Genomic DNA, 19,987 nt, shown 5'->3' on the forward strand with positions numbered 1-19,987 from the left:
TCTCTGTAGTCCATTAAATGTCTCACTTTGTTTTTATTTGTCTGCACTACTGCCATTAATGGAATTAAGGTTTTAGCTGAACCTAGCTCTTTTTTCTGAATATAACACCAACCATCCATTTATCAGCCATAAATCTAGTTCTTTTTCTTATTCAGTCAGAATATGGATGATTGCTTTGGTGTTTGTCCATCCGTCCATTTCCATGTAGCAAGCCATTCTTTTTTTTTTTTTGGTCAAATGCCACATCATCATCTGACTCATCAATGTTAATTGCAGCACACCTAGCTAAGTTTTTATGAGGAAGTGAATCTCACCAGTTTCAGTCAAATGCCCCCCCCCAACTTTTTGAGAGCATCAAATCTCAGTAAAAGGTCAAAGCTTAACAATTTTCCATCAACAACTAAGACCTCCAATTGCAAAGGGTGCAGGCTGCCCACTGTAAGCTCGACTTGTCCCACAGCATCTCATAACCTTTCCATCTGCGGTCATCACCTTAGCAGCTTCGCATCTCAACTGACGATCCCCTACTTTGTTCATCAGGGTTTTAGAACAACCGGTGTCAACTAGGGTTGTGCATTGTTGTCCGTCAACAAATATGTGGATGACTGGATGTGGCTTGTTTTTCACTTGCATTGGGAGTAGACTGGTGCTAACTTCTTTTCCCCTGGGTCATTTCCTTAGTATTTTGTAGTAAAGTGGACAATTTCATTGCACTTAAAATACCATAATTTTTGTTGTGACCTTTGGACGTCTGTGCTATCAGGCTGCCTAGTTGTGCAGTCTTTGGCTATATGATGCTGGCCACTGCATCTTTAACATATGATCCCTGTTTGAGGATTCGTTGTGGGTGAAACTTTGACCTCACTTAGAAGTGGCTACGTGGATATCCTTAGTCACATCTCATGTGAGTACTCTAGCTCATGCCAGCAAATCACCCATCGTCAAAGCATCAATGCTTACTGCTTGTTGCAACTCCATTGAAGTGTTAAGAAACCCTGTTACAAATGTTAGTTTCATCGTAGTTTCAAGCCCTTTTCCCTATGAATCCAGCTATTCCTGCAAGTATTTTATTGGTGTAAACGTTCACATATTCTCCAGCCTACTTGATTTGTTTAAGTTTTGAATATGTAGTGAATGCCCCATCCACGAAAGCCTCCTTTAACCGGGCTTCAATCAAGTCAATGTTCATCTAATGACCTTCATCCATCTCCAGATAGAGTTGGAGCACATCTCCCTTTTTTTTCTTTTTCTTTTTTTTACATAGACGGCACCACTTATCAAGGCCGATAGGCCACTCAAGGATAAGGGTTACAGAGTGTAGAGTAGTCAAAAGGACAATATAGTAATCGATAGTAATGGAAGTTCGGTAAATTTGTTAACTTAAGTAGAACGGCTCATCAGAAACTTGTTCACATTGGACTTGAAGACAATCATAGTATAGAAAGCTGGAAAGCAGGAAAACGGAAGACAATTCCACAGGCGTGCAGTTCTAAGTTCTCCCTCCAAATATAACGGTAAAAGACTTACCACATTATCTAGTTGCTGTAGTTTTGCAACAAGTTGCACCTTTTGGAGCCAGGCCATCACGTCTCCATCGCTGGAGAAGGACGTTATTATATCACTGCTTAGCTTCACCTTTTACTGTGTCCAGCAACTCAAAAATCAAAGTGAAATAAGAAATAAATAAATGAAAATAAGAGACCGAAATAGCATGAAGGAAACTGAGATTTAAAAATAATAAATATTTGTCTAAACTCCTTTGTGCCAACTTCCACCTTCAACTGTAATCTTCACCGATTGTTCTCTCTCTCTCTCTCTCTCTCTCTCTCTCTCTCTCTCTGTTTTCTCCTTCATTCTTTTTCACGTCTATCATTGTCCTCATATGCAAATTAATGTCATAGGTATACTAAAAAAACGTTTATAGACAAAAGTTTTTCTTTTTTATTTCATTTCTTGATTCTATCACAAGACACGATAGACAGAGGTGCTGTCATTTGTGTAAATCACATTTTGCATTATTTTCGCCACACAATCTGAATTCTTTTTATGTGGAGAAATAAGAATAGAACAAAAAAATAAAAACTTGCCTCAGTCTAGAAGTATGCTTAAACTTATTCAAATTAGTACTTAGGGCAGCAATTACAGTAAAAAAATACAGAAACGTTTATTGTTTATCGGATAAAATGTTGTGTTTAAAGGCTTGTCAATGCAGGAATTACTCAGTTGTTGGAAAATAAATAAATAAATAAATAATGATAAACAATTCAAAGAGTTCAATAATTTTCAATAAGTATTTATAGGAACATGCCTTTTTAATTTAACATGCAAACCGCACACTTATCCATGCATACACCTTTTAAACAACACATCAGTTGTTGCCCTTGTTGTAACCTCCGCTTTGCCCAGCAGGTGGCGCTCTCCATTTCCTCTTCTGTTTTCTCTCTCTCTTCTTTCTCTTCCCACTCGAGACATGGAGCCGACAACACGTGTTTTCCTTCGATTCGAGCCTTCAATGTGAGTGGCACGCAAGTTATGTCCACGCCTCGACAGGTGATTTACTTTGCTCAAGATAAGAATGAAACTCATATAAACAAACTCTTACACGCGCAAGGAACTTCCAACGTATGCTTCGACAAACTCTCGCATACATTCATGAACGTTTATCTGCATGCATGCTAGTTTATAAACAAACACCCTGTAATGTTCCTATTTACTATGCCTCCCCACGGGACAGAGTTAGACACCAGGGTCGTTTTTTAATGTGGAGAAAAGGAACAAGAATAAAAATTGTCTCAGTCGTGAATAATTTCTCCTCCACTGACAGAGAACAGAAATTGAAGTGCAGCATCTGAAGAACAGATACTACACTTTGATCCTGACCCGAAGGCCACCCTGTAATGTTCGTAACCTTTCTATGTAAATAAATATTCCTTGTACATATGTAAATATATGATCCGTTTCAGCGTGCTTCCTTTCAATGTCTTAAATGTACTCGTAACATGTGCCATTATTGTTGATTGTTTTTATCACGCTGTCCTAGCAACGACGACCTCCAATTAACCAGCTTATGGAACACACAGCCTATTCAAGTAACCAGTTAATACACGCAATGTACAAAGGGGAGATCCCAACTATACAACCGGTATATAAAGCAGCACATGGGACCCCCACATATTTATTTACCTGACTGTAAATGGTATATTTCCTCAAATATTTTCAAGAGAGAAGAACTGTAGATCAACTCTCTATGATGTTGTTTTCTGGGTTTTTTTTTTGGGTTTTTTTTTTACATAGGCATCACCACATTATCAAGGCCAAGAGGCCACTCAAGGATAAGGGTTAAAGAGTGTACAGTAGAAATTGGACAATATAGTAATTGTTAGTAATGGAAATTTGGTAAATTTGATAACTTATATGGAACGGCTCATCAAGAATTTATTTATGTTAGACTTGAACACAACCATATTGTAGTCAGCCGGAAAGCAGAAAAACGGAAGACAATTCCACAGGCGTGCAGTTCTAATAAAAAAGCTTTGTTCATGGAATGTACATTTAGGTTTAGGCACAGATAAAGAGTGGGGGGAATTATTGATAGTGTTTACAGCTAGACGAGTGTTTCTTGTGAAAGTTTGGCGAGGGGGGACCATAGATTGAAGCTCAGTCGAACACTTTCCATGAAAATAACGATACATCAGAGACAAACTCGCAACATCTCTTCTGTGAGATAGAGGTTGCAAGGAAGAGAAAAGGACATCTCCTACGAGGCTACGAAGTCTATTTTGAACTCTATCAAGGCAGGCCAAGTCCTTTCTAGCAGCTCCTGCCCAGATGTGTTTTCTGTTTGATTTAAATCGGCTGTTATATCTTATTTTGTTTTGAAACGCTATTTTGAATGTTTCTAAAATTACGTTAATTGTTGAGGGGAGGTAATTCTGTTATCTTTTTTTTTAATACTCTAATCACAGGAAAGTAACTCTGTAACTCCGTCCAAGAGAAATAATTAACCTGCTTGTGTCTTTACAAGGAAGATGTTGGTCATTTCTGTTTTATTATTAACTAGCGGGAGTTCCTGGCGTTGCCCGGGTGCTTGTATCTGTGTGTGTGTGTGTGTGTGTGTGTGTGTGTGTGTGTGTGTGTGTGTGTGTGTGTGTGTGTGTGTGTGTGTGTAAGAAAAAAAAAGTGATAGTAGGAAGACAGGCTGGAACCCGAACAGCGAAGGAAGAAAAGAACATGAAAAAAAGAAAAAAAATGTGTTAGCAGGCAGGCAGGCAGGCTCAAACCTATGATGCGATATGAAGAGAGAAAGAAAGTAAAAGAAAACATGACATTTTACCGCTCTGCTAAGACGGAAGAGGAAGTGAAAACCATTGAAATTTAGCAATTAAAAAGTTGACTTGCAGAAAGTAAAAGTTAAGTGAATTAGTTCACGCTGTTAGCCAGTTAAGCTTACAGCTTTCCGCTCGCTGTATTTCTTTCCACACAATGTTGGGGAAAACCAGCTACCCACTAAAAGGGAGCAATTGTCTGATATGAGGCGTTTCCTCGACATTGATCAAAGCTGGATATCCCGGCATGAAAGGCCGGGAAACTGCCTTCACTTTGATTAGTTTCGCTTTTATACAAAAAAAAAAAGCCAAAAAAAAACATGTGAGAGGGTGGAATAGCGTGAATTTTATAAAAGTCGATGAAAATAAATGTAGACATGACGTCCCTTTGCAAATCGTAGATATTATGATCTGGGGAGTATATAAAAGTTCTGAAATTCTGAAATAGTAACCACCCGAGAAGCCTTTGTTAAACATACAAAATAGATTTCTGGCTTTAATTTGTCTATCAATAGTGATTCTTTCAATCTCAGGTTTCCTTGATCTCTCTCAGTTGCTAGTATTTTAACAATTATATTTTTATTGGGGTTGTGTGTATGTGAGATATATGTTTATAAAAAGACGAGGTCTTGGTGATAATGTGTTCCTTGATTTGAATGTGCAATGGCCTGATTGTACTTCCAATCTAAGACTTATTACAGATGGTGCATTGGATTTGATACACAGAATATGTGCATTTGCACAGTCCTGTGTATTTTATGAGGCAGTTAGATAATGAACATGGTCTGTTCCTTGGTGTAGTTTTGGTTTTAGATACGTATTGTTTTCATGTTTGACTGGTGTGAGTGAGTTGGAGACCTAATTGTTTTTTGCAACTAGCCTTATGTATGACTGTTGTTTTGAGAAAGCATGTATTAGTGTGTGTGGGTGTTTTCTGCTAGATATTCTAATGTGCAGTAGGATTTTTGTGGGGTATCCATTCTGTTTGAGGACTTGTTGACAGAGGTGATCATGTCCGTTTAATTCATGCACTTTCTACGAATGCAGTTTGTTTCATTTGTAGTATAGTCTATTTTTGGTTGGGTAGAAAGTGCTGACTTGTAGTTTATGAAAATGTCCTGACAGGCAGGTTTCCTATAGAAATTAGTGTTTATTTGACTTTTTTCTTTTTTTCATGAGTATCACCACTTATCAAGGCCCAATGACCACTTGAGGATAAGGGTTAAGTGTGTACAGTAGTCAATTGAGCAATATAGTAATTGTTAGTAATGGAAATTCAGTATATTTGTTAACTTAAGTGGAACTTGTTTACATTGGAGTTGAAGACAGATTGTAGTAAGCTGGAAAGCAGGAAAATGGAAGACAATTCCACAGGCGTGCAGTTCTAAGAAAGAAGCTTTTTTCATGGAATCTACGTTTAGGTTTAGGCACAGATAAAGAGGGGGGGGGCTATTGATAGTGTTTTCTGCTAGACGGGTGTTTCTTGTGAAAGTTTGGTGAGGGAGGACCATAGATTGAAGCTCAGTCTAGCACTTGCCATGAAAATAACTATCAAGCAGAGACAAACTCACAACATCTCTTCTGTGAGATAGAGGTTGCAGAGAAGAGAAAAGGACATCTCCTATGAGGCTATGAAGTCTATTTTGAACCCTATCAAGGCAGGCCAAGTCCTTTCTAGCAGCTCCTGCCCAGATGTGGCAACAGTACTCCATCCTTGGATGTACCTGGCTCTTATATAGATAGAGAATTGCATCAGCAGTGAGATATCTACTGGATCGATAGAAGGGTGCCACCATTTTTCCAGTGGCCTTGGCAATGGATTTGATGTACATATTTCATTTAAGATCAAGTAGTGATAGGTGTCTGGGCGCGTTTGGATGTTTTATGGGAAATCTAACATGTGGATCTGCATTTTTAAAGTTGATAAATATTTTATTAGCTTCTTTGCGAGATGATGGCAGGATGAGAATATCATTCACATCATCGTGTGAAGAAGATGCTGGATTGTTAGTTATTGTAGTATTGGGAATCCCAACTTAATTGCTATATAGGTAGTTTTAGAAATAGAAGCTATATAAGTATATTTTGGGTTTCCCATCAGCAAGTTGGCAGGATCACAAAGGTTAGGTTTGACAGGTATCAACCTAGAAAGAATGCACCGGAAATTAGTGGTAACACAGGAATTGTGGTTGTAGGCTTCCGGTTGACGACCATATGGGAGAGAATGGTTTAGGCAGTAGAGGAATGCAGAATAAAGATCCAGCTCTCCGAAAACTAGGATCTTAGATGATAGGCTTGCCTTTAATAAAAGATTGAAGCTTCAAATCCATCTTGTTGTTTATCGATGCATCTGTCTGCAGTGACTACTCCCCACGAGATGGAGACCAGCATCCAAGGAGGCATCATCCGCTGGCCAAGGCAACCAGGTATGTATGCATTATACATGGCACATACACGTCTCGAAGACTTTCATGGCAAGAAACGGTTTAAGGATAAGAACACACACACACACACACACACACATAACAGTGAACTGCACGTAACATACATAAGAGCATACACACACAGAACACAGACATTTAAAAATACCCGTAAAAGAAACAGTAAAAAGAAAACAAAGTAAAAGTAAACGAAATAGTAAAGTGAATAAATAAATAAATAATAAGTAGAAGGACACAAAAGCCTTCTTTTAACATTATGTAGTGTGTCTTGTTTTAATCTATTCATGTATGTTATGGCCAGAAGATCCCATGAAATGCGGTTTGTTTTTGTGTGTGTTGTCTTCTATCATGTTCAGAGGTTGATGGTGAGTTTAAAGCAGTGTAGATCATTATAGGATTGTAGATCATTATAGGATTGTAGATTATTATAGGATTGTAGATTATTATAGGATATGTATTGGGTCCCATGAAAAGGCCTGGTATCTGTTTGTTTCTGTCTGTATTGCAAGTGTGTGTTGTCTACTATTATGTTTAGAGGTTGATATGACCTTCACCTTCACCGAGGTGCAACACTTATATGACCTTCACCTTCACCGAGGTGCGCGACTTGACAAAAAAAACAACTTCTTAATCAACTGCCAACGCACGCATCACTGTAACATCCAATGACAACCGCAACAACCTTCTCACTCGACCTGCCTTTTATAACACTTTCTCAATCCCTCCTCTTGTGCATGCGCCTGGAGATTCCTGACAACCTTGAGACTTCCGCTTATAAAAACCCAAGTTTTGTTGTCGCGCATGCCTACACAAGGCACAAGCACGTGGACATTTGTTTTGTTGGTAAGTACTACACTCCCCCCTGATCTGATGATCACATAGAGTGCACTCTGGGGATGGCCTCTTAGTTCGCTGGCTTCTGCGAAGGGTGGTATTTACAATCTCGGATTCAGGTTCTGGTTCTGGTTCTGATCCTGCCTGATCAGACGAACTACAACTACCACTCTCTTGCTCGGTGACCTCACTCATCAGCAGCTCATCATCTGATGATTCATCGCTCTCTGTAGTTGTGGGATGTACTTCACTAGCTGGGTGAAGATCGTGCACATGGCGTGGGGTTCCATCAACAAGGACCGACTGCTGGCTGACCACTCCAGATAGTCATCCCCGCTTGAACTTGGTGGTGCACCGGTTTCCAGGGGGTATTTCCCAAACTGGATCCCCTACCTTGTATTTGTCATGACTCTCCTCGTCGATTGGTATGTGTGTATGGCATTGGCCGGTGCTGTTGTTAGTGTCTTCCCATCCTTTGGTGTGATGTTATACCAATACGTGGCCTCCGTAATGGTGCATTGCTTTCTGGCAGCAATTCTCTTGATGCTGCGATGGCTCCTCTCAGCAATGACATTCCCTGATGGCACATGAGCACATCGCAGTCGTAGTCGGACACCCCACTCATTCAACAACTGCCGAACTTGGTTGCTACAAAAAGCAGCATCGTTGTCCGTCAATATCTCTTCCGGTGCACCTCGCTCAGAAAAGATAGATGACAGTTGGCGGACAACATTCGCTGAGTCCTGCCTGGTCATTTGCTGCCACACCGCAAAACGAGTGGGTCCACAGTCGATAAGGGTTAGAAAGGGCTTACCACTGTAAAAGGTAATATCCATCGCTACTCGTTGCCACACATGCTCAACCTCCAATCGCCCCTTCTGCCATTGCTCAGGTGCAGGATCGATAGACTGGCATGCCTCACAGTGTTTGATGATCTGCCTGAAATCTGCCCTTGTCACTGCCGGGTCCACACGCCTTGCAAAATACAGAGTTCTTTTGATACCTGGATGTCCACTCTGCACATGAATTCTTTGTATTTGGCATGAGCTAATTGCGCCAACGGCGCAAGATCGAGCAGCGAACTCCATGCCTGTCTTCAAAGCTTTATACCATTTGTGAGGCATACGGATTAGTTGGTCCGCACGATTACAGTGTGATGCCACAAGCGTTACACTCACCGACAGGTCATACTCCGATACCAGACTCTTCAGGGTGTTTAGCCTCCGCTGGATTAACATCTCACTGGCTGCCTTAGTGCGGACTATCGTTCATCCCGAAAAAGTGTCAGACACCCAGTGGTAGACGCAGAGAGAATCCGTGTACAAGTGCAACTTCTTTGACTGCCATTGCAGTGCCAGATTTAAACCCTTCACAACAGCATCCAGTTCTGCCAAGTTGATGTGTTGAGCATCATTCACGTGTCGCAGCCAGCACGCGTCTTCAATTACATTTCCACGTTGTTCCAATAACACTCCCAATGCCAAAGAACTAGCGTCAACCCACACATTCACAGTGTCCCCATCGACACACCATTCTCCACGGGCAGGGTCCTCCTTGTAAACTCTCTCTAGGGTTTCCGTCGTCATCAGAGTTAGAAGAGCATCATCAGATACATCATACCAACCTGTAGTTACTAAACTTGCCCTGCATTTGATGACACCCACAGCTGCTTGGAGCCAGCCACATGCTGGTAAGTGACCAATAAGTTTCCCACACAAGGAAAAAATAGTCCGCCGTGTAATAACATCAGGAATGTTTGGAATCTCACTGCCACGCCTCCATCGTAAGGTACCGTCTTTCCAGCAGACGTCCAATCCTAATACCCGTGCTCCATCCCTCAGACATTCGGGATCCTTGCACTCCAACCCGAATTGAGCTAACTTTTCTCTGATGTGCAACGCAGATTGTACGTCTTCATTGACATACACATCGTCAATATAGGCCGATGTTGCATCCTCAGTGGCCTTTTCCTGGGACAACACTGCATTTACAATGGTCTTCATGATTTGCAGTGCCACATTCAGCCCAAAGCCAAGTCGAGTAAGGCAGTATCTCTGACCCCGGAACCACACTGTCTGGAACGGCCACAATGTCTCATCCACTCGCACCTGCAAATAAGCCTTTCGCAAGTCTACTATAGACACATTGGAGCTCTTCTGGCGCCATTCTCTCAGCTTGCTGGCGCACACGTCAGCATCGACAGTGTACGTCTCAATGTATCTCTTGAGTTCACGATCATCCAGCACTGGACGAACTTTTGATTTGTTATGCTGAACTACCGCCATTAAGGGAATCAGACACTTGGGTAGTCCCAGCTTGTTGGAGTAGGGGATCAGCCATCCATCCTGGATCCATGCCTCAAGCTCCTTCTCGTATTCATTACGGGCCTTGTCGGGTATCGAGTACTCTGCAATGCTATTCTTGAGTTCGGTTGGCGCCCTTCCTTCTGTCCACTTCCACGATGCAGTCCATGCTTTTTGGTGAGGGTTGTAGTCCACCTAAAAATCAGGCCAATCAATGTGAACTGCAGAACACACTGGGGTTTCCAAAAACCACACAGACCCATCTCTTCCGATAACAACTCCCCCCAATGCCTTAATAGCATCATATCCCAACAGTACATCGAATCCCAGCAAATCCCCTCGCACCTCGCATCATCAGCACATTAATGTCTGCGGCCACACCAGAGTCTGTGTGGACTTTGACAGTTCTGGCTCCACAGCAAGCTTGCGTATTGCCACCTATTGTGGTTACTTTGATGTTCTGCTTTGTCCAGTTTCAACACAACTTGGCACTCATGATGGTGTGTGAGCACCCAGAGTCGAGAAGAGCTGAACAAGGCACTTGGTCCACGTACACATTTATTGTTGGTTGCGCCTCAATTAAATCTTGTCCGGGGAACAGGGCGGTGCTGACGTCCTGCCCCCTGATGCATTTCCCGCACAATTTTGGGATAAATGTCCATAACTACCACATTGGAAACAGCGCGGGTGCCCCTGCCCCTTGTTAGTACAACTTCTTGCGAAATGGCCTCGCTGGCCACAGCAGAAACATCTCCCATTGGTCGTGGGTCTCAAACTGGGACTCTTTTCAGCATTAGTCTTGGCTGACTGCGCCATCATTAAAACTAGTTCCCTCAGGTCCTCCTCATCTCTGATAATGGCTCGAGCGTGTTCCAACAAATGTTCCATGGGCGTTACAGATACGCTGGTGAAAGCCCTCAACAGTTGCTTAACATGGATGGGAAGGCCGGCCACAAACGCATATGCCAGTGTTTGTTCTGACACTCCATTGCCAAATAGAACTGCAAATTTCTTCAGCTCCGCGAAGAAGACGTCCACGGTTTCTCCTGGCATGAGCTTCCTAGAGACAAATGTTTTGTAGGCTGTGCAGGGATCCATGGCAAATGCCTTGTATAAAGCATTTTTTATAGAGGTAACATAGGCCTTCTCCACGGCACTAAGTTGCTGATACACACTCAGGGTGCCTCCAGCCAATCTCAGGGGAATCACGGTATGCACCCCCTTTACTTCACAGAGGTTGCAGGTCAGCTCAACCCTTTCGACCCAGTTGACAACAGAAGTGGATTCGTCGAATTCGGGTATCAGTGTTAAATCAGACTTTGCCCCAGCCATAGTTGTCCAGGAAAAGAGACAAAACGAAATAGCTTATGACCTTCATTTTCACCGAGGTACACGACTTGACACAAAAAAAAACAACTTCTTAATCAACTGCTAACGCACACATCACTGTAACATCCAATGACAACCACAACAACCTTCTCACTCGACCTGCCTTTTATACCACTCTCTCAATCCCTCCTCTTGTGCATGCGCCTGGAGATTCCTGACAACCTCGAAACTTCCGCTTATAAAAACCCAAGTTTTGTTGTTGCGCATGCCTACACAAGGCACAAACACATGTGCGTTTGTTTTGTTGATAAGTACTACAGTTGATGGTGAGTTTAAAGCAGTGTAGATCATTATAGGATTGTAGATTATTATAGGATATTCATTGGGTCCCATAGAAAGGCCTGATATCTGTTTTTGTTTGTATTGCAAGTGTCTGTTGTCTACTATTATATTTAGAAGTTGATGTATGTCAGTGGTGGCGAGATTAAAGCAGTGTAGATTATTATAGGATACGTATTCTGTGTGCAGGTACTGATGTGTAGAGAGAGACAGGGAAAATCGGTACAAATGTATGAAAATTAAAAAAACAAATTTACCAGGTGAAGGTTGAATGACGGCATTACGAATATGCATGCGCAACATAGCAGCTATTGGTTCATGTTTTAATTTTTAGCCTTGCAGCAAACATGTCGCCATAGGTCAAGCATTAACGATAAAGGAAAAAAATAAATCGTAAGCTAAACGTTTTGGTTTTGATTCTTGGTGGTGGCGCATGAGTCTTTTTTTTTTTTTTTTTACTTTTTTAATCATTACTATATATTGGGTCCAATATAATCTATTTTATAAAAGGCAAAATGTGTGTGTGTGTGTGTGTGTGTGTGTCTGCCAAAAACTTTTGACACACGCGACGGATTCTCACGAGATCCATATTGTTTTGAAGCTTGATCCCTCGGAGGACAAATATTGAAAAATTGTCTAAATACATTAATTCCTTCACCCTCAACTGGATAGTTTTTTTACAAGGAGCAGTTAGTTTTTGCCCCAACATTTTTGCAAGTCATCATCTCGGTTTCGATTGATGATGCTTAACTTCAGCGCTCTTAACTTCCGGTTGCACGATGGGGACATCAGCTAAGATGTTAGGGTTTTTTTTTTTTTTCCTTTTTCGTGTTACGGGTTCGAGCCTGCCTCCCTACTACCACTTTATTTTTTTACACCTCTCTTCACCCAAACTGCCTACTTTTGTCTTGATTCCCCCCTCAATACTACACTTTTTTTTATCCCCCCCCCCGGGGTTCCTTATTATACCTCCACACACCTGAGCAATGCCAGGTACCCCCGCTAGTATAATAATAAACACCAAATTTGCATTAATCAAAATATCATATCTGTGCCGTCTGCCTGCTCCCCACCTGACTACAACTTGGATGTGTTCAAGTCCAACGTTAACAAATTCCTAATGAACCGCCCCCTTAAGTAAACACTTCATCAAATCTCCACACTAACGTAATGTACTTGCAATAACCCTTATCCCTGAGTGCCTTCCGGGCCTTGATAAGTGGTGACCACTGTGTAAAAAAAAAAAGGGTATTTTACGACTGGGCAATGCTGGGTGGACTGCTAGTATATATATATATATATATATATATATATATATATATATATATATATATATATATATCAAAAGTGCGAGAATTTAGACAGGTGTTCATTTTATCAAATACACTTTGATAAACTTTGAGTAAGAGCCAAGAAATGATAAAGTGTTCAGAACAAAAAAGAGAAACGTTTGAATTGTATCATATCTACCAGGTGAGTTCACACATTATTTGCATACAATTGTTATTGCTGTTCAATATATAATACCCCTGACATACTTTCAGTTATTTGATCTAGCTGAAATTTTGCATGTGCAACATATTGTCGCAATATCAGTTTACCGCTATTTGTTTACTATTATAATCGGCAGAACTCGAGTACGAGTATACATTTTGTCTCATTATGATTGAACCAGCCCCAGTTATGAAGTGTTTCACGTGATCCACGGGGCACAACTCAGTATCGCACACATTTCAGTTGTCACCATTCGCTGCGGCAAACATGTACTTGACATGCAGGTTCAGGAAAGCATCTTGCAGCAAGTTGTTGGTACACCATTACGTGGGGTACTGCCTTGTCGCCTACCTGCTAGGCGAGTTTATTCAGGGATACATCACCCCTAGTGAATTAAACGTGCCCCCAGATACCAACCTGGAGTTTCTACGATTCGACATATTTGTTTATGATTCAAACTTTTTTTTCAAAAGGTGGGAATATTAAATCATGTCCCAATGTCTTAATCTTTCAAACATACACATTCAACTTCCTCGCAGCCAATCAAATATCAGCATCTAAATATTATCAGTCAACATCCCAGATACTTTTGACCACAACAACTGTGATTGTTAATTAATTATAGTCGTTTGTGTGTTTCATGAAACTGTCACCGTAATGTGCTTCCTGCTAAATAGATTCATTCGACTATGATCAGAAAAATCAGTGCAAAGAAATTAAATATTAATTAAAATATTACCTACATATATACTACCCTTCCGATTTACTCTTACATTTTGTACCTACATTTAATTTTATTCAACTCATTTATTTTCATTTCTGTCATCAAGCCAGTTTTTTCTATGTTTGCATTTTGTATAATTCTGGCCTTTCTCCTCTTCTGGTGAAAAGCACTTAGCTTCGAAATGCCATGGTCTAAGGAGTTTGTTTTTTTTTCTTAAATTTCTTCCTCACTTTTCCTTATTGTTCTGATGATATAACAAAATATATAAAACTTTTATTCCTCATCTTTCATTTAATATTATTGTTTTCTGCTCTCCTTGAGAGTGTTGGCCTTTTCTTATCTTGATAAGTTTTGCATTGGTAAAGATTTACTTTTTGATAACATAATTATTTAATTCATATATATATATATATATATGAATTGAGGACATCCAAGCTGTTATCAGGTGGGAAACAAGCAAACAGAAGAGAGTTCCACAGGCGTGCACTTCGAAGAAAGAAGCTTAGTTCATGGAATCTACGTTTTGATTTAGGCACAGATAAAGAGTGGGGAAAATTATTGACACTGGTTTCAGCTAGACAGGTGTTTTTCATGAAAGATTGGCGAGCACTTGCCATGGAAATAATGATAAAACAAAGACAGGCGAGAGTGAGGTTGCAGGGAAGAGAAAAGGGCATCTCCCACTAAGCCACAAAGTCTATTTTGTACTCTGTCAAGGCAGGATAGGCTGTTTTTAGCAGCTCCTGCCCAGATGTAGCAGCAGTACTCCATCCTTGGACGAACTTGGATGGCTTTTATATAGATAGAGAATTGCATCAGTAGTGAGATATCTTCTGGAGCGGTAGAAGGATCCCACCATTTTCCCAGCGACCTGGGCAACAGACTTGATGTACGTGTTCCATTTCAGATCAGGGGTAAAGGTCAAACCCAGAAGCTTGTCAAAACATGGAGCCTCCCCAAGATGAGAGCCATCCATTTCAATTCATGCCAGATGGGGATCAGAGCGTTGATGATGTAAGGATAGGAGCTTGGTTTTAGATGCATTAAAAGTAACCAGCCACCTGTTTCCCCATTGTACTACATGCCCAAGAACAGAGGAGAGAGAATTAGAGAGAACTTTGTTTTTTTTTTTATTATTTTTCTTCCTTTGAAGATTGTAATGCCGGGTATGGGGCAGCCAAACCAGCTGCCAACATTGCCCCGCTTTTTTATTGAAACCAACCGAGAGATCTTTTTAGTATCCTCGCTGTTCCCTTAAGTGCAATTGTCTGAATCTCTTTTGCACTTGGTTCACCAGGAATATTAGTTAGGTAGGACTTCAGGTTCTTCTTCATAAGTCCTATGGCACCTATGATAACTGGTATGATCGATATCCCCTTTAGGTTCCAGTTTCTTTTCATATCATACATGAGACCTTGGTATTTGGTCTGTTTCTCTCTTTCAGCTCTGTTAAGACCGCCATCATTAGGAACACTCACTTCAATCAAGGTTGCAACTCTCTCTGACTTATTCCATATAACTATGTCAGGTTTCACAGCAGCATTTTCAAGGTAGGTGGCTGTAGGGATTACATGGTCGTAATGTATGGTATATAAATCATTTCCAACTGTTTTTTCAGGTTGATGTTCCCAGGACTTGCTGCTACACTGGATGTTTAATTTTTTACAGATGATCCAGTGGAGGTACTTGCATACTCCATCATGTCTTGCTGTATAGTAGCCGTCCCCTAGAAGAACTTTGCAACTTGATATCAGATGACCAACACTTTCCAATTCTGTGTGGCAGAATCTGCATTTATTGTCACTACTGATCCCTGCCATTTTGTCATTTATGGCCTTAGATGTGTTGCCATAAATGGTCGTGTAATCAGCATAGATGTCAACGAATGATTTAAGTATGTGTTTTGGGAGATCATTGATGTAGATCAGGAATACAGTTGGGCCCAGGATGGACCCCTGAGAGACTCCAGCATTAATACTCTGGGCCTCTGATTTCTGCCCATCAACCACTACTCTTATGAGCCTATCAGAGAAAAATGATTTAATAATTGAGAAAACATTTCCAGTGATACCATAGCTGGAAATCTTGTGAAGTAGACCCTTATGCAATACTTTATCGAAGGCCTTTGATATGTCAAGAGCAATTGCCCTAGAAAGGAAGCCTTTGTCAAGAGATTCACTAATCCTATGAGATATAACCGTTAGCACATCTGCTGTAGATCTAGCAGAACGGAAACCATATTGCATGTCACCAAGAAGGTTATTCTGCTGAGGTGGTTGGCTACTTCTCTATTTAATATGGATTCCAGCAGCTTACTCATGATACACAGGAGACTTATTGGTCTGTACTGAGAGGGAGATGACTTATCACCAAAATTCTTAAATACAGGGCAAACTGATGAGGTTTTCCAGGGTGTTGGGAAGCACTTCTCCTTAAGGCAATGCTTAAACAGTTTTGTAAGTATCGGGGCAAGTTCTGGTTAAAACTTTTTTAATACTATAATTGGGATGCCGTCAGGGCCAGTTGCTTTACTGGAATCAAGGTTCTTGATAAGCTTGGCGACTTCACGCACAGATATTTGTATGTTGCATAGTGTGTTGTCTGTTATAGGTGGAAATATGGGGAGTTGATGGCCTTCGTCACATACGGTAGAATTAGCTGCAAAGTTCTTGGCAAATAGTTTGGCCTTGTATGATGCTAACGAGATAACCTCAGGTCCATTGATGATGGTTGGGATAGAACGCACGCTTCTGTTCAGGATCCTGTTTGCTCTTTGCCAAAACTGGTGGGAACCAAGCCGCTGCTCAGCTACTTTGGATTTAACGGACTGAGCATATAGCTCTCTTGCATTTCTTATTACTCTTTTACAGTGGTTGCTGGCAGTCCTAAAAGCAGCTTTAGTCTCAGTACATCTATTACGTTGCTAGCAATGAAAAAAGTGATTTCTGTGTGCAATGGCAGCAGCACATTCTGGGGAGAACCATGGCTGGCTGTTAGATTTTTGTTGGAATTTTTTGGATGGTATGAATCGGTCTATGCCTACAATTAACCATTCGTCAGGTCTGACACTATAGAGGACACATCCTTTTTAAACATGGAATGCAGAGGTAAATCAGATATGAATGTACGGGAGCTAGTCAGCCATAGAGTACCAATATACAGTACAGTGGAGAGGTACGTCTGAAGACTTATTACATTTCATTTTTATCTTAACTGATACAACAGAGTGGTCAGAGGATCCCAGAAGAGATTGAACGGAACATGAACACAGCTCATGGGAAGTTGTGAGCAAAAGGTCTAGAAGGCTTGCATACTGACCAGTAGTATCGGGCACACAGGTGGGTTCGTGAACAGTCTGAGTGAGGTCATAGGCAATGGCAAAATCATGACAGGATCTCCCCTCATCATCTGTCTTATTTGAGTGGGTCAGTCATTCCACATTATGGACATTGAAGTCACCGCAAATGTGAATGTTAGCCGAAGGATGAGCAGACAGGATGTGGTCAATTTTCTCAGATATACTCTTAAAGATAGTAAGCCCGCTGTTATGGGGGCGATAGAGGACAAATATAAATGCGGTGGTGTAAGCAAGTGCAACCCAGAAGTACATATAAGGTAATTTAGGGTCTTCTCTGGAGATATCCCTACCACACGGAAAGCCATCTTTAATGTAGGCATATATTCCATGCCCATGGCGATCTTAGGGGTCAGATTTAGATGTTAAGTTAGAGTATCCTTTAATTATGAACTCATCTAGGGAAGTGGTCGGCCCTATGCCAGTTTCACTTATAAAGAACATGTCTGGTTTCGTCTCCTGTAATTGGGTTTCAACCTCTGAAAGGTTTGAACGTAGACCCCTGATTTTTTTTGCAAAAATTCCCATTGTGTCACTACGGGCTAAAAAGAGGTAAAAAAATGACCCAAAATAGCCAAAACTAACACATTTCGCCCCATAGCTTTTGATCCATCAATTAGATTTTTCTGAAACTTGGCCAAAATGTGGAGCCGATTGTTCCTAATATAAATCCAGTATGGGTGACCCTAGCAAAATTTTGATTCGCATCCCTGGGGAGTTTTAGTGCTAAAAACACCCCTTTTTGTAGCTCTTTTTTCATATTTCTCAACAAAAACTTGATATGTCTGGCTATATAGTGGTTTTTCACGGTGGTCAACTCAAATATACATGTTAAGGCCTGAAACTGCACCATTATCCATTTACACTGGGATTCGCCGTCCCCAGGGGCTCCAAAAAGCTAAAAAAACTGCCCCAAAATGGCAAAAAATGACACTTTTTGCCCCATAGCGTTTGATTCATCCATTAGATTTTTTTTTAAACTTAGCCCAAATGTTGAGGTCATTATTCTTAATATGAATTCAGTATGGGTGACCCTGGCAAAATTCTGGTTCACATCTCTCAGAGACTTTTAGGGCTAAAAAACATGCCTGTTTGGAGCTCTTTTTTCATATTACTCAAAAACTTGATATGTATGTCTATATAGTGCTTTTTCATGGTGTTGAATTCAAATATAGATGTCTTAAGGCATGAAACTGCACCGTTTGTCTATTTTCACTGGGATTCAGCATTCTCAGAAGCTAAAAGGGGTCACAAATGTCCCAAAATTGCCAAAAATGACACATTTTACCCCATAACTTTTGCCTCATCCATTAGATTTTTCTGAAACTTGGAGAAAATGTGAAGGCAACATTGGTCCTTCACACTTCTCACCTTCATCATTTCTTCACTATTTTTTGTGGCGTCATCTCACATGCAATGCCAGAGGGGGGACCACACATGTGCGGCTTGTTTCATAGTATTATTTTCTTAGTATTATTTCATAGTATTATTTCTTTAGTGTTATTTCATATTATTATTTATTAGTATTATTTCTTAGTATCCTATGAATGATGTTTCTGACAAGGGGAGGAGAAACTAGCTGTACTCTGAATCGGCAGTGTTTTTTTTTCATTTTTTTTTTTTCCTGAGCAGTCGTTTGAAATGTCCTCATTTTTTTCTTCCTATCTCTATCCTTGTGGCCATGTCACTAATAAGGATGCTGGAGGTAAACGTTTTACCTGAGCTGACGTTATCCACCTGATAGTCAGGGACCCGAACCTTAGATTAACCCCCAAGGAGGCTGTCCTATAAGCAGATGCAAAGTATTAGGGCTGCTGTATTGCCATTTGGTGAATGCATTCTGGACCATGCAGTAGCTTCTGGTGGGGCTTCTCAATGCCATATTAGTGGGTAATTTTTACGGCTTTATCTTATCATAGTTGCAAAAATCATTCTTTGTTTCTTTTTTTTTCTCTGCTCTGCTCAACCTTCTCCACATCTCTCAATCCTCAAAGAATGAAAAATCACAAGAAACAAAACAAGATTAAATTCAGAACTCCCAACGTAGACCCCCATTACCAGGTCTCCTTTCTAATATCAGGGGTCTATGTTCCAACCTTCCATAGATTGAAATCCAATTACAGGAGACTAAACCAGGCTTATCGTTCCTGTGCAAAACTGGCATTGGACCGATTCTTTCCCTAGATGAGTTTGTGATTACCGGATATTCAAATTTGACATCAAATTCCGACTCCCAAAATCGTCATGGGAGATGGCTTTCCATGTGGCAGGAGCATCTCCGGTGAAGATCCTAATTTGCCCTACATGTGATTCAGAGTAGCACTTGCTCACAGCACAGCATTCATATTTGCTCTCTATCGACCCCATAACAGCAGAGTTACTATCATTAAGAGTATCTCTGAAAAAATTTGACCACATTCTGTCTACCCATCCCTCGGCTAACATTCACATCTGCGGAGACTTCAATGTCCACAATGTTGAATGGCTAGTCCACTACTCAGCATCCAAGATGGATGATGAGGGTGAAGTACTATCATGATTTCTCTGTTGCCTATGGCCTATCACAAATTGTTCACAAACTCACCCCTATGCTTGACTTACATTCATTAACCCTTATACTCAAGTGGCTTTCAGGTCTTGATAAGTGGTGACCCCATGATATGCAAGTCTCCTTTCCTGTTTCTTACAACTCCCCCTGACATGTGTTCATCCTGTGTTCTGTGATCACACAGTTGTCTAAGTTAAGATCAAATGTAAAAAGTCCTCTGATGTACTGATACCCTTTTGCTGACTGGGATGACTTCCGAACATACAGATCAGATATACCTCTGCACTCTATGTTT

This window comes from Euprymna scolopes, chromosome 25 (genome assembly GCF_053919585.1).
Source record: "Euprymna scolopes isolate OS-2025 chromosome 25, ASM5391958v1, whole genome shotgun sequence".
NCBI classification, from domain to species: Eukaryota; Metazoa; Mollusca; class Cephalopoda; order Sepiida; family Sepiolidae; genus Euprymna; species Euprymna scolopes.